The 14,104-nt window shown below is 45.0% G+C and overlaps 1 protein-coding gene across 1 annotated transcript in view; it reads right to left on the reverse strand.

Annotated features, from left to right (window-relative positions):
* LOC141273146 (cobalamin binding intrinsic factor-like) overlaps window positions 1-14,104 on the reverse strand; it is a 146,948-nt gene that overhangs the window by 10,833 nt on the left and 122,011 nt on the right. The gene's annotated exons all lie outside the window — the stretch shown is intronic.

Below are 14,104 nucleotides of genomic sequence, written 5' to 3' on the forward strand. Positions count from 1 at the left end.
TTTTTCTGCACCTAGCTCTGAAAAAATATTTGGGCTTCTAGCAGTGTGTGGGACTTGTTCTATTAGTCCATCTATACTGACCTCCATCAGGTTGCAAATTGAATATAATTTTTTTCTGCATCTAGCTCTGAAAAAATATTTGGGCTTCTAGCAGTGTATGGGACTTGGTCTATTAGTCCATCTATACTGACCTCCATCAGGTTGCAAATTGAATATAATTTTTTTCTGCATCTAGCTCTGAAAAAATATTTGGGCTTCTAGCAGTGTGTGGGACTTGGTCTATTAGTCCATCTATACAAACCTCCACCAGGTTGCAAATTAAAAATATTTTTTATCTGCATCTAGCTCTGAAAAAATATTTGGGCTTCTAGCAGTGTGTGGGACTTGGTCTATTAGTCCATCTATACTGACCTCCATCAGGTTGCAAATTGAATATAATTTTTTTCTGCATCTAGCTCTGAAAAAATATTTGGGCTTCTAGCAGTGTGTGGGACTTGGTCTATTAGTCCATCTATACTAACATCCACCAGGTTGCAAATTGAATATAATTTTTTTCTGCATCTAGCTCTGAAAAAATATTTGGGCTTCTAGCAGTGTGTGGGACTTGGTCTATTAGTCCATCTATACTGACCTCCATCAGGTTGCAAATTGAATATAATTTTTTTCTGCATCTAGCTCTGAAAAAATATTTGGGCTTCTAGCAGTGTGTGGGACTTGGTCTATTAGTCCATCTATACTAACATCCACCAGGTTGCAAATTAAAAATAATTTATATCTGCATCTAGCTCTGAAAAAATATTTGGGCTTCTAGCAGTGTGTGGGACTTGGTCTATTAGTCCATCTATACTGACCTCCATCAGGTTGCAAATTGAATATAATTTTTTTCTGCATCTAGCTCTGAAAAAATATTTGGGCTTCTAGCAGTGTGTGGGACTTGGTCTATTAGTCCATCTATACTGACCTCCATCAGGTTGCAAATTGAATATAATTTTTTTCTGCATCTAGCTGTGAAAAAATATTTGGGCTTCTAGCAGTGTGTGGGACTTGGTCTATTAGTCCACCTATACTAACTTCCACCAGGTTGCAAATTAAAAATAATTTTTATCTGCATCTAGCTCTGAAAAAATATTTGGGCTTCTAGCAGTGTGTGGGACTTGGTCTATTAGTCCATCTATACTGACCTCTATCAGGTTGCAAATTGAATATAATTTTTTCCTGCATCTAACCCAGCCAATAGTTTTGGCCTAATACCACAGTTTGGCCACTCAGCTCTGCTCGGTTCCCATCCATTGTTTTTTTGTGCAAACAACTCCAGAGTTGTGAATTAGTTAACCACCAAAATGAGTGGAAAAAGGCCTGCTGCTGGTGGAAAGGGGAATAGGCGTGTTGGGAAGGGGAATAAAGGTTGTGTCCGTGGGGTAGGTGTTAAAGCAACAGTAACATTTGCAGAAGAAAGACCATCTTCCAGCCAAACTAAAATGTCTACTTCTTTTAGCGGACAATGTGATAAGATCCCTTTCTTACGGCCACGCCAATCGCTACAAATTCCAGATGAGGAACAAAAACAGCAGGTGCTTCAACGGATATCAAGTGCTCCTTTAAGTGGGCTCTCCTCCACATCAACTTCAACATCATAAATACTCCAGTCCTCAGAGGTGTCACCCCAATCGCACTTGCTTCCTCACAGCTCCCAAATCTCCAGCTGCCCGTCTGAGTATGAGGTAGAACAGATGGTTGAGTCTGCAGAGCTGTTTACTCATACTATAGCCTGGGAATCAGAGGTCGGCTCCAGCGCTTCGGTGAATCCAGATGAGGAAATGATCTGCACTGATGCCCAGAATCTTTATGAGTCGGATCCAGGACCAGACGCAGAAGGTTATGACCATAATGTAGACCCTCATTCCCAAACTGTAACTCCTGTTGGTGGAGACAATGAGGAAGACGATGATGAGACTCAAATACCTGATTGGAGCGACAACTTTAGTTTTTTGTCAGGGCAGGAACAGGTTGGCTCTGAGAATGACAGGTGTGATAACACACAGGGTGATGATGATGAGGTTGGAGATCCCACTTACTGTCAACCCACAGTCAGCCAAGAGATGAGGTCAGCAGAGGAGGTGGAGGAGAATGCTAGTGATGACGAGGTCAGGTTGCGCCTTCCTGGACAGAGACGTAGTACTGGAAGCACGTCAACAACTGCATCCTCAAACACAACTCTGCCTCTGACCACAAGTCGTGGTGGCTCTTCAGGTCGCATGGGTGCTAAGCCTTGCATAGCCTGGGCATTTTTTCAGATCGATAAAGATGACCCAACTCGTGTTATCTGTAACATTTGTCAGCAAAAGCTAAGTAGAGGCCAAAAAATACATAGTTTGAGTACTTCATGCATGAACCGGCACATGGACATGAAGCATAAGTTGCAGTGGGAAGCTCACTGTGCTACAATGCGGCCTAGCCGGCCGGGCCAACCACCGTCTGCCACATCTTATGCATCCGCAGCCTCTTCATCCTCTGTGACTGGGGGGACAGCAGTCACACCTGTTTTGGGACGCAGACCTTCCACCTCTTTACCCGCAACAGCCAGCGTGATTGGCAGGTCATCATTTTCTTTGGAGGTGGTAACACCAGCTGGTGTTGAGCGCTGTCCGACATCGATAGCACCACCTTTGGATCAAGGCAACCTAACATGTCCGCCTGCATCTTCCTCACAGACCGGCAGTTTGCCGGGGACACCCTTATCAACCCCGTCTAAGCACAACAGCCAGCCCTCGGTCCCTCAGATGTGGACAAGTAAAAGACCATTTCCTCCTAGCCATGAGAAAGCTAAGTTTGAATTTCACCATCTGCAAGCTCTTGGCTACAGAAATGCTGCCTTTCCGCCTGGTGGACACAGAGGATTTTCGAGACCTTATGTCCGTCGCAGTGCCCCAGTACCAGATGCCCAGTCAGCACTACTTCTCAAAGAAAGGTGTGCCTGCACTCCACCAGCATGTCGCACACAACATCACCGCTTCTTTGAGAAACTCTGTGTGTGACAGGGTGCATTTCACCACAGACACTTGGACGAGTAGACATGGACAGGGGCGTTACATGTCGCTGACTGGGCACTGGGTAACTATGGTGACAGCAGGACAAGGGGCTGCTGTCCAAGTCTTGCCATCCCCACGAGTTGTGCGTCAATCCTCTTTATCTCAAAGTTCCTCCAATGCTTCTGCCTCCTCAACCTCCTCTCGGTCCCCCACCTGCACCCAAAGCCTGTCTGGTCATGACACAAGCTTTCTAACTGCGCAGAAGGGATCCTACACACCTCCTTACAATGCTGGCAGTAGGGCTCAACGTCATCAGGCGGTTTTTACTTTGAAATGTCTGGGAAATGTGAGTCACACAGCTGAGGAGTTGTGGTCAGCTCTGGAGAACCAATTTCATGAATGGTTGTCTCCACTGGACCTGAAACCAGGGAAGGCCGTGTGCGACAATGCTGCCGGGTGCGGCCCTTCGCCGGGGCAATGTCACACACGTGCCTTGTATGGCTCACGTGTTGAACCTGGTTGTCCAGCAATTTTTAGCCCATTATCCCGGACTAGATTGCCTTCTGCAGAGGGCACGGTCGCTGTGTGCTCACTTCCGCCTTTCGCATCCCGCAGCTCAGCGACTTACATCTCTACAGAAGTCATTGGGCTTGCCACTTCACCGGCTAAAATGCGATGTGCCTACCCGGTGGAATTCGACTCTGCACATGTTGCAGCGACTGTGGCAGCACCGACAAGCCCTGGTGCAATATGTTCTGACGTATAGCCTGGGCCAACGAGATCCAGAGGTGGGGCAAATCAAGCTGGAGGAGTGGTCTCAGATCAGGGACCTATGCACCCTTCTGCACAGTTTTGAAATGGCGACGAAGATGTTTAGTGCTGACGATGCCATTATCAGCATGACTATTCCGGTGATTTACATGCTGGAGCACATGTTAAACAGAATTCGGAGTCAGGTGGTGGCACAAGAGGAGGTGGAGGAAGTAGAGGAGGAGGAGTTGCATGCGGAAGGGCTAATATCTGCAAGGTCCAGACGGTCGGCAGCACCAAGGCGGCAGGCATGTGAGGGTTGGGGAGATGGTTTTACCAGGGCGCATGGTAGCAGCCAAACTAGTGAGGAAGGTGCAGGAGCCCAGGAAGAAGTGGAGGACGAACTGATGGAAGACTCATCAGATGAGGGAGACCTTGATCACATTTCTGTTGTGCGAGGTTGGGGGGAGAGGACAGAGGAAGGAAGCATGATTGTTACCTCGCCACCAACACAACAGGGACTTGGTTCGCCTGGATGCGCAAGACACATGAGTGCCTTCTTGCTGCACTACCTGCAACATGACCCTCGAATTGTGAGAATTAGAAATAATCCTGACTACTGGGTTGCCACACTGTTAGATCCCCGGTACAAAAGTAAATTTGCAGAAATTATTCCTGCCATAGAAAGGGATGCACGCATGCAGGAGTATCAGCAGAGACTGTTGCAGAATCTTACACGTGCTTTTCCACAAAACACCATTGGTGCACGTAGTGAATCTCACAGTTCCAACTTGCCAACCGTGAGACCGTCAAGTGTTCAGCACTCAAACCGTAACAGAAACACAGTATCTGCTGGTAACATCAATTTTGCGGAATCATTTCACCACTTTTTAGCCCATCCTTTGCAAGGTCACAGGAGACAAGAAGTCTGACACATAGTCAACGCCTAGAGACGATGGTACAGGAGTATCTCCAAGTAAACATTGAAGCCATGACTGTGTCACTGGACCCTTGCTCTTTTTGGGCTTCCAATCTGGATAAATGGCCGGAGCTCGCCACTTACGCCTTGGAGATCTTGTCATGCCCCGCAGCCAGCGTTCTGTCTGAACGTGTGTTCAGCGCTGCTGGTGGTGTGCTGACAGATAAGCGCACGCGGCTCTCCACTGATAATGTAGACAGACTCACGTTCATAAAGATGAACAAATCATGGATCCGAAACGACTTTTCTACCCCTGTGTCATCCTGGGGAGAGTAAAAGCTTGATGATTGGTTAAAATCACCTCACCAACCGTTTTAAGCTTTCAAATTACTAATCATGTTTATCTGTATCGTGGCTGGAAAATTATTTTGGCTTTGTAGCAGTGTGCAGTACTGATTCTATTAGGCCATCTATACTAAGCTCCACCAGATTTAAAATTAATAATAATTTTTAGCTTCATCTAACCCGGAAAATAATTTTGGGGCTCCTAGATGCGCAAGACACATGAGTGCCTTCTTGCTGCACTACCTGCAACATGACCCTCAGATTGTCAGAATTCGAAGTAATCCTGACTACTGGGTTGCCACACTCTTAGATACCCCACACTCTTCGATCAACCTTTTCATTTTAATAAAGACCAAAAAAATGGTCATTTTTGAAATTATAAGCATTAGCAGGTTATTAGAAACTGAAATCAAACAGTTTTCAACTCAAAACTTTATTCTAGGTGATGTTACATTTGCACATAGGACCCCTTGTTCGAAAGGAGCTTCTGAACTCTCTCGTCCATTGAATTTGTCAGGTTTTGGATGGTTTCTGCTTCAATTGTTTTGCACGAGTACAGAATACCCTCCCAGAGCTGTTTCTTAGATGTGAACTGCCTCCCGCCATCATAGACACTCCTTTTGATGATGCTCCAGAGGTTCTGAATGGGGTAGAGGTCAGGGGAGCATGGGGGTCACACCATAAGTTTGTCCCCTTTTATGCCCATATCAGCCAGAGATGCAGATGTGTTATGTGCAGCATGAGACGGTGCATTATCATGCATGAAAATGATCTTGCTGTGGAATACACGGTTCTTCTTCTTGAACCATGGCAGGAAGTGCTGTTTGAGAAACTCCACATACATTATGGAGTTCATCTTTACCCCTTCAGGGATCCTAAAGGGGCCGCAAATCTCTCTCCCCATGATTCCAGCCCAAAACATTACTCCACCTCCTCCTTGTTGGTGCTGTAGCCATGTTTGCGTGGGGTGTCCATCAACCAGCCATCCTCCACTCCATCCATCTGGACCATCGAGCGTTGCACGGCACTCATCCGTGAACAAAACAGTTTTGAAGTCAGTCTTCATGTATTGTTTGGCCCACTGGTGCCATTTCTGCTTGTGTGCAGTGGATAGAGGAGGTCGACGGGATGGCGTACGCACAGCTGCAAACCTCTGAAGGACCCTGCATCTTGTTGTTCGGGGGACGTTGGAGGCACCAGCAGCTTCAAAAACTTGTCTGCTGCTATGACAAGGCTTTTTTGCCGCTGCTCTTTTAACCTGACGTAATTGCCTGTAGGAAAGAGTCCTCAATTTGCCCTTATCAGCACAAACACGTGTGTACTGTGAATCAGCTACATACTTCTTGATTGCCAAGACACTTCATCCTGATCATCGCACAATGTTGATTGTAGTCATGCCTTGACCTAAACACTCCACAATTTGCTGCTTCTCAGCAGCCGACACATCCTTTTTCTTTCCCATTTTGGCATAAAATCTAGGCTGCTTAATAATGTGGGACAGCCTTCTTAAGTAGTCTTGCCTTTCATTGGACACACCTGCCAAACTAATTAGCACAGGTGTCTGCAATTGCTTACAGTGATATAAAGAGCCCTGACACACATCACCATCAATGAGTTTAACTGACAAACAAACAAATTCTTCCCTTATAACTCCTAAACACTTTTTGCATAATAATTTGGAACACAGTATACATGTGCTTTTCCACAAAACACCAGTGGTTCACGTAGTGAATCTTACAGTTCTAACTTGCCAACCATGGACTGTATGGAGTTGTTCAATAAAGGGCCCAAAATTAAGATAAAATAGACGGGAGAGGTCTCTATGAATAGGAATTCCTAAGTATTTGATACCCTGTGAGGGCCAGGCAAAGGGAAAGTTGGACAGGATGGAATCCTGTATGGATTTGGGGAGGGAGACATCGAGGGCCTCAGACTTCGCTGCATTGATTTTAAAATTTGACCATGTAACAAAGTGATCTATTTCAGCCATAACAGCATGGATGGATATATGTGATTGAGTGATATATACTAGGACATCATCAGCAAATAGAGAGCACTTGTACTCGGTGCCTCCCACCTCAATCCACCTAATATTGGGGTTATGGCGAATTGATGAGAGCAGGTGCTCCGTCACTAGGATGTATAAGAGAGGGGACAGAGGACATCCCTGCCTTGTCCCATTGGTGATTATGAAAGGTGATGAAAATGTTCTGAAGCGCCCCCTGGGCCTTGGGACACCCTGAGCCGGACCCTTTTTGGTGGATGCTGGTGGTTGTAGTCTCCGTGGCGGCGACCCGGTTCCGTGGCTCAGGGTGGTCAAACCAGTGGCGGAACTATTTATGTGGTTTTGATGTTTAAATATCCGACTACGCCACCCGTAGATTGCGGTCAGAGTGAACCGCCGCTGCAGGGCAGACCGCTGAGGCTGGTGTTGTGGGTGCAGCAAAGCGTAGCATAACTCCCCACGGGAGGAGTATAGCCTCAGGGCAGTGTATGCGGAGGATGGGGGTGATGGTGCAGGGCAGCAGCAGTAACGACACGGAGTCAGTGATGCAGTCCAGGGCCTTTACTCACAGTTCTTATTATCCAGACCACTTCTGCAGGTAACGGCTGCCCACGTCGTACTGTGCTCACCAGGTGAGGGGCTCAGACAACTCTCAGATAACTTTGGAGCGCTTCACAGGACCCCCTTTGTGTGTCCTTTGTCTGGCCTTTCTTACCAACCCTTCTGTCCGGCTGCCTCGGGCCTCCTCTTGGTAAACTTGGCGCCAGTTTCCCTGACCCTATGTGGTGCCTTCCTAGCGGGAGTAGCGACGGGCTGCGCCACATAAAATGTCACAGCCTCCTGTTTCTAGCTGAGGGTCGTTTCCCGCCTCCACTAGTTTCGGGGACCGGTCTCCCCCTTTGGCCTGACCCCTCCACGCAGGTGGATTCGGGCGTGCGGTGGCGACTCGTCCGTCCGCACCCCTGGGATCCCTTCGTTCCTCGTTCCTGGAGCCTTCTCCGCTCCTCTTCCTTCCTTCTCCCTCTTCCAGGCCTGGGCCTCTGTTACTAGGCCCGCCTCCGGAGCAGAGCTCATGCAGAGCCCCTGCTCCCTGTCACTTCTGCTCAGACTTCTCTGCACTGAACTAAGATGGTGCCCACCTTTTATACTCCCTTCTCAATGCACCCAGGAACTGCTTCCTCCCTGCTCCTGCACTGCAGGGTTCCCCTTCCTCAGTGTTCCCTCCCCCCACTCCAGCCAGGGACAGGGACTGTTGTGCCCATCTCAGGGGCATATTGGTCGCCCTGCCCCATGGCAATGTGGTGTAATGCATGCAGGTGTCGGGTCCTGATCCACACTCCATCCTTACCTGAAAGTGAGATATCACACCTCTGGGTGAGGTGCAATACCTCTGTAGCAACGGAGCCCTTAGGGTGCGACAGTTCCATTCACCTTCAGCCTAGGTGACGTATTGCGATACAGGGCCGTGATTTTGGCTATAAAAGGGTCCCCTAGACCCCTACCCCAAGCTTTTTAAGAGAATAATATATGGTGTGCCAGGAGACTCTATGGAATGCTTTCTCAGCATCCAACGAGAGTATCTAATTACAAATTTTTAACTGCATCTAGCCGAGGAAATACTTTGTGCCTAGTAGCAGTGTCTGCTAGTCAGCGGATTATACCGGCTGTTAAGCAAGCTACACCACCTGTAGTTTGGACACTTAATTTTTTCAAAGGAAATGCTTCGGGACCACGGGATACTCAGTGAAGAGCATCAGGAGGCACCCCAAGGCATAGGGGCTGGGACTGGCGGTAGGACGCCTTGCGGTGGACAGCCGAGCTCGATCCTTATAAAAGCTTTTTAACTGCAGCAGCTTTAGTGGACGCTACCGAAGCTGGAATTACGCAGCTGTTGGCATGAGACTTGCCCTCCAATAGATCCTTGTAAAAGGATTTAAAGTGTATTCATTCAAATTAGAGAGACAATTTAAATTAAAAAGCTTAGAGATGCCTCCACCACAGGGGGGCTCGCTCGACCCACCAGCGGACAGGCACCAGTATTGGGAGAGGGGGGCTGGCCGTCAGGGTCCACCGCGGCTCTGGCATAAACCCGGCGACACGGAGGTGGCACGGGCAGGAACGGACTGACCGTGTCGGCTTCTCACTTTTTGGATTTTAGAAGGGCATGACATGCCTATATCTGTGTCTCCCCCTCCTTTTACTCCTCCACGTCTTTTCTTTTCGCATGACTATATGTACTTGTCACTTTTCCATGTGTTAGTTATGTCTTCTGAGCAGTTTGTCAGCTTTTGGACACCTTTGAAGGTGTTTTCTATGTGTTTCTATGTGTTTTTGTTTGCCTGCCATTGGTTTTAACGGTGTTCGAAGGTGTTCGACGAACAGTTCGACGAACACACGGGTGTTCGACGAACCGAACCGAACTCAAACACTACGGGGGTGGCTCAACACTACTTATTAAAGATATTTGAAAACATATTATTTTGTGATCACTATTACCCAAGTGAGCCCCAAACTGTATATTTGATATGTGGTCCAGCTAATATTAGGTCTAGAAGTGTCCCCCTTCTTGTTGGGTCCCGAACCACTTGTGAAAAGTATTTGTCTTTCTTTGTTGGAAAAAATTTGGTTCCTTTCCTCGACCTGCAGGTTTCTTCTCCCCAATTTATATCAGGTACTTGAAGTCCTCCATAATAATTACTTCTCCCTGATTCGCTGCCTCATCTATTTGCTTTCTGATGTTATTTTCTGCCACTTCCATTATATTTGGAGTCTTATAACAAATGCCTATCAGTATTTCCCCCCTGAGGGACTCTACATTTTCATTAGCCTCACATATACAGTCATGACTTAAACTGTTGGCACTCTTGAAATTGTTCCAGAAAATTAAGTATTTCTCCCATAAAATTATTGCAATTACACATGTTTTGTTTTACACGTTTATTTCCTTTGTGCATATTGGAACACAAAAAAACAGAGCAATAAAGTTAAATTGTATATAATTTCACATAAAACCCCGAAAATGGGCCAGACAAAATTGTTGGCATCCTCAGCTTAATATTTGGTTGCACACCCTTTGGAATAAATAACTGTAATCAATCACTTCCTATAACTATCAACAAGCTTCGTTCACCTCTCAACTGGAATTTTGGGCAACTTTTCTTTTGCAAACTACTCCAGGTCTCTCATATTTGAAAGGTTCCTTCTCCCAACAGCAATTTTAAGATCTCTCCACAGGTGTTCAATGAGATTTAGATCCGGACTCATTGCTTGCCACGTTTGAACGCTCCAGCGCTTTGTTTCCATCGATTTGTGGGTGTTTCTTGAAGAATTTTGAGATCATTGTCTTGCTGGAAGAACCATGAACTAGGATGCAAACCCAGCTTCCTGACACTGGGCACTACATTGCAACCCAAAATCCTTTGGTAATCTTAAGATTTCATGATGCCTTGCACACAGTCAAGGCACTCAGTGCCAGAGGCAGCAAAACAACCCCAAAACATCTTTGAACCTCCACCACATTTGACTGTAGGTCCTGTGTTCATTTTTTTTGTAGGCCTCATTTCGGTAAACACTAGAATGATGTGCTTTTCCAAAAAGTTCTATCTTGGTCTCAACTGTCCACAAGATGCTTGACCAGAAGGATTATGGCAGGGCTGTGGAGTCAGTAAGCCAAACCTCCAACTCCTCAATTTCCATGACACCGACTCCGACTCTACGACTCCGACTCCCACATACATGGCTCATGTTTAAGTGATAAATTTACTGTAGCACAGATTAATCTCAGCTAAAAGTGTAGACCCTTAGATCAGGAATAGGACAGACATTTATAGGACATTTCATAACTTTCCCAAATTCTTATGAAAAAATATTCCCCACAAGCTGCATTGAATTACTGTACTCAATTTATTATATATTTTAGGAGTCGGAGTCGGTCCATTTTATACCGACTCCGACTCTACCAAAATGGGCTCCGACTCCACGAGTCTGACTCCAGAGCCCTGATTATGGCTTACTCTTGTACATTTTTGGCAAACAGCAGTCTAGCTTCTTTATTTCTCTGTGTCAGCAGTGGGGTCCTCCTGGGCCTCCTGCCACATTGTTTCATTTCATTGAAATGTTGACGGATAGTTTGTACTGACACTGATGAATTCTGAGCCTGCAGCTTGAATTACTTTGGAACTTGATTGGGGTTGCTTATTCACCATCTGGATTATCCTGCGTTGCAAACTTTCATCAATCTTTCTCTACTGTCCACGTCAAGGGAGATTAGCTACAGTGCCAAGGGTTGCAAATTTCTTGATCATGTTGCGCACTGTGGAAAAAGGAACATCAAGATCTTTGGAGATGGACTTAAGTCCTCACACATTTCTCTTCTCCCCTTTCTGTTCTCATCTCCACTTTCTGTTCTCCATGCTTAGTGTGGCACACTATGCAAATAATGAGTCAACTTCTCCCCTTTTTATCTGGTTTAAAGTTTGATTTTCATATTGCCCACACCTATTACTTGCCAAAGGTGAGTTTGATCAAGCATCACATGCTTGAAACATAAGTTGTTTACCCCAATTTTGGAAAGGTGGCAACAATTTTGTCCTGCCCATTTTTGAGGTTTTGTGTTAAATCATGTCCAATTTGCCTTTTTTTTCGCTGTTTTTTTTTCACTCCATTACACACAAAGGAAATAAAAATATATATAACAAAATATGTGTAATTGCAATCATTTTCTGGGAGCAATACTTAATTTTCTAGAACAATTTCAAGGGTGCCAACACTTTTGGCCATGGCTATTATCACGTAGGATGGGATTTAGGGATGATTTTACAGATAAACAAACCCCTCCCCCTCACTTATTTGTAGGGTCATTCCTGAACAGACTATAGCCCTGTAAATTAACAGCCCAGTCATAGCTCTTGTCCAGCCATGACTCTGTTATCCCCATCATATCATAATTTGCTTCCAACAATATTAAATATAATTCCTCCATCTTGTTGGTGAGGCTTCTAGCATTAGTGTACATGCACTTTATGTATTTCTCTGTACCTCTATTCTTGCTTAGGGTATTGACTGTCCTAACCCCTTCCCCCATGCCACCCCCGATTTGATTACTTATGCCCAGGTCACTATTTACGCCATCTTCCCCAGCTGTACAGTTATTGTCTTCCCCCAGTCCCTAGCATAAACACTCCTCCAACCTTCTAGCCATTTTTTCCCCCAGCACAGCTACACCGTCCCAATTAAGGTGCAGTCCATCCCTTTTATTGATATCATTGAGATCGCCTGTGTTTAACATAGCAGGGCTTCAGCCCTGATTTGTGTAACAAAAGTGCTCATCTGCTATGAACGCCGACTGCTGAGTGGCGCTCATAGCAGATAGGTTATGACAAACACAGGGTTCTCCTCTAGACCCCGGGTTGTCATGCCAACCCATCAATGGCCCACGATCATGTGATGTGACGCGTTTCCTGTGCGGCCATGTTAAATGCCGCTGTCGGAGATTGACAACAGCATTTAACATGTTAACAGTCGCAGGTGGATCGGTATTCCACCTGCGGCTGTTAGGGTTACATGACAGCTTATCAGATCATCTGTCATGTGACGGGAAAGATGCTGGCTCAGCGCCGGAGCCCAAATTAAAGGGGGAGGCATGTACAGCGCATGTCGTTTAGGGATTAAGCTTACAGCCCAATTCCCTTAAATTATTTTTGAGGACCTCCCACGTACCTGTAACTTTTTCATTGGTGCTGATGTACACCATGACCGCTGGATCCTCACCAGGCCCTCCCAGTAATCTGTCAACCTGATTAGCGATGTACCAAATTTAAGAGCCAGGAAGCCAACACACCTTTCAGTGATTCCTGTCTTTGTGACGCATTGCCCTAGCTGTTCCCCTAATAATGGAGTCCCCCATTACCAACACCTGTCTGGCTGCCCTGTGCTCTTATTTTCCCCCTTACTGGAGCAGACACTCCAGCTTTCAGATGACGTTCTGTTTTCAGCTCAGAGCATATATACTTATAAAACCAGCATCATTTTTTTATACTTAGGAAACCAGCATCACCTTCAGTAATCCTTTATGACAATAAGAGAAATAATATGAGAGAAAATAAGCACTGTTCAGTGGCATCAATATGAGTCCATAGATTTGAAATATAATTATGACTGGACAGTAACAACATGAACCAAAAGCCTTGTGTATGAAGTGTTTTTATGACCGATATTAGAAAAACGTTACTCAGTATTATGAGTGTTTTGGACTCATAAGAAAGAGTATAGAGCTAGCCCATGACTGACAATATTATTATGACATTTGGAGAATAAATATCAGACCTTTTCTAAATCTGGAACAAACCCTTTAGATTTAATGAAATACATCTTTGAGGAACAACACTTTACCAAGACAAGCCAAAGAACAAGGTGCAGAGGATCAAGCAAGTCCTTCTGACAAATTACTAATATAAATTGGAAGGGGTATTGGGAAAGAAAAAGGTGTGTGAATAAAATTTAACTTTAACATTTTATCTCCCTATTAATACTGTTAATTATTTATTAACAGTGCAGAAAATATAAGAAGCTATAAGAGGTTCACTAGTGGAGAATATATCATTATCCCTCCCATTCTTACGGTATCTTATATATGGAACTTATAATAATTAAATTATTTGACAGAGAGAGTTGGGCTACTTGAGATATCAACTTATAATACCCAGCCAACAATAGGGACATCCGCTGTGGACAATTTATTTTTGTGTCCTCACATTTAAAATAAGAAACTTGTGGGCTTGAACTGCTTAAAATTATATAACAGTAGCCCTATATACATCTTTTGATGTATGATTATTAATTTATAAATAATTTTTATAAAACAAGAGTCTTTTTAATTATATTAATAAAAGTTACATTTTATTCACACCTTTTTCTTTCCCAATACCCTTTCCAATTTATATTAGCTATTTGTATCAGTGGTGACCACTAGTGTGAATTTTGTCCATTATCCTAATCAGTATTCTATGTAACTTCTGACAAATTACATGACTGAGATGTTTGCAGTCCATACTTGGT

This window comes from Phyllobates terribilis, unplaced genomic scaffold, assembly GCF_046119375.1.
Source record: "Phyllobates terribilis strain yellow unplaced genomic scaffold, ASM4611937v1 Scaffold_5__5_contigs__length_657084704, whole genome shotgun sequence".
NCBI lineage: Eukaryota > Metazoa > Chordata > Amphibia > Anura > Dendrobatidae > Phyllobates > Phyllobates terribilis.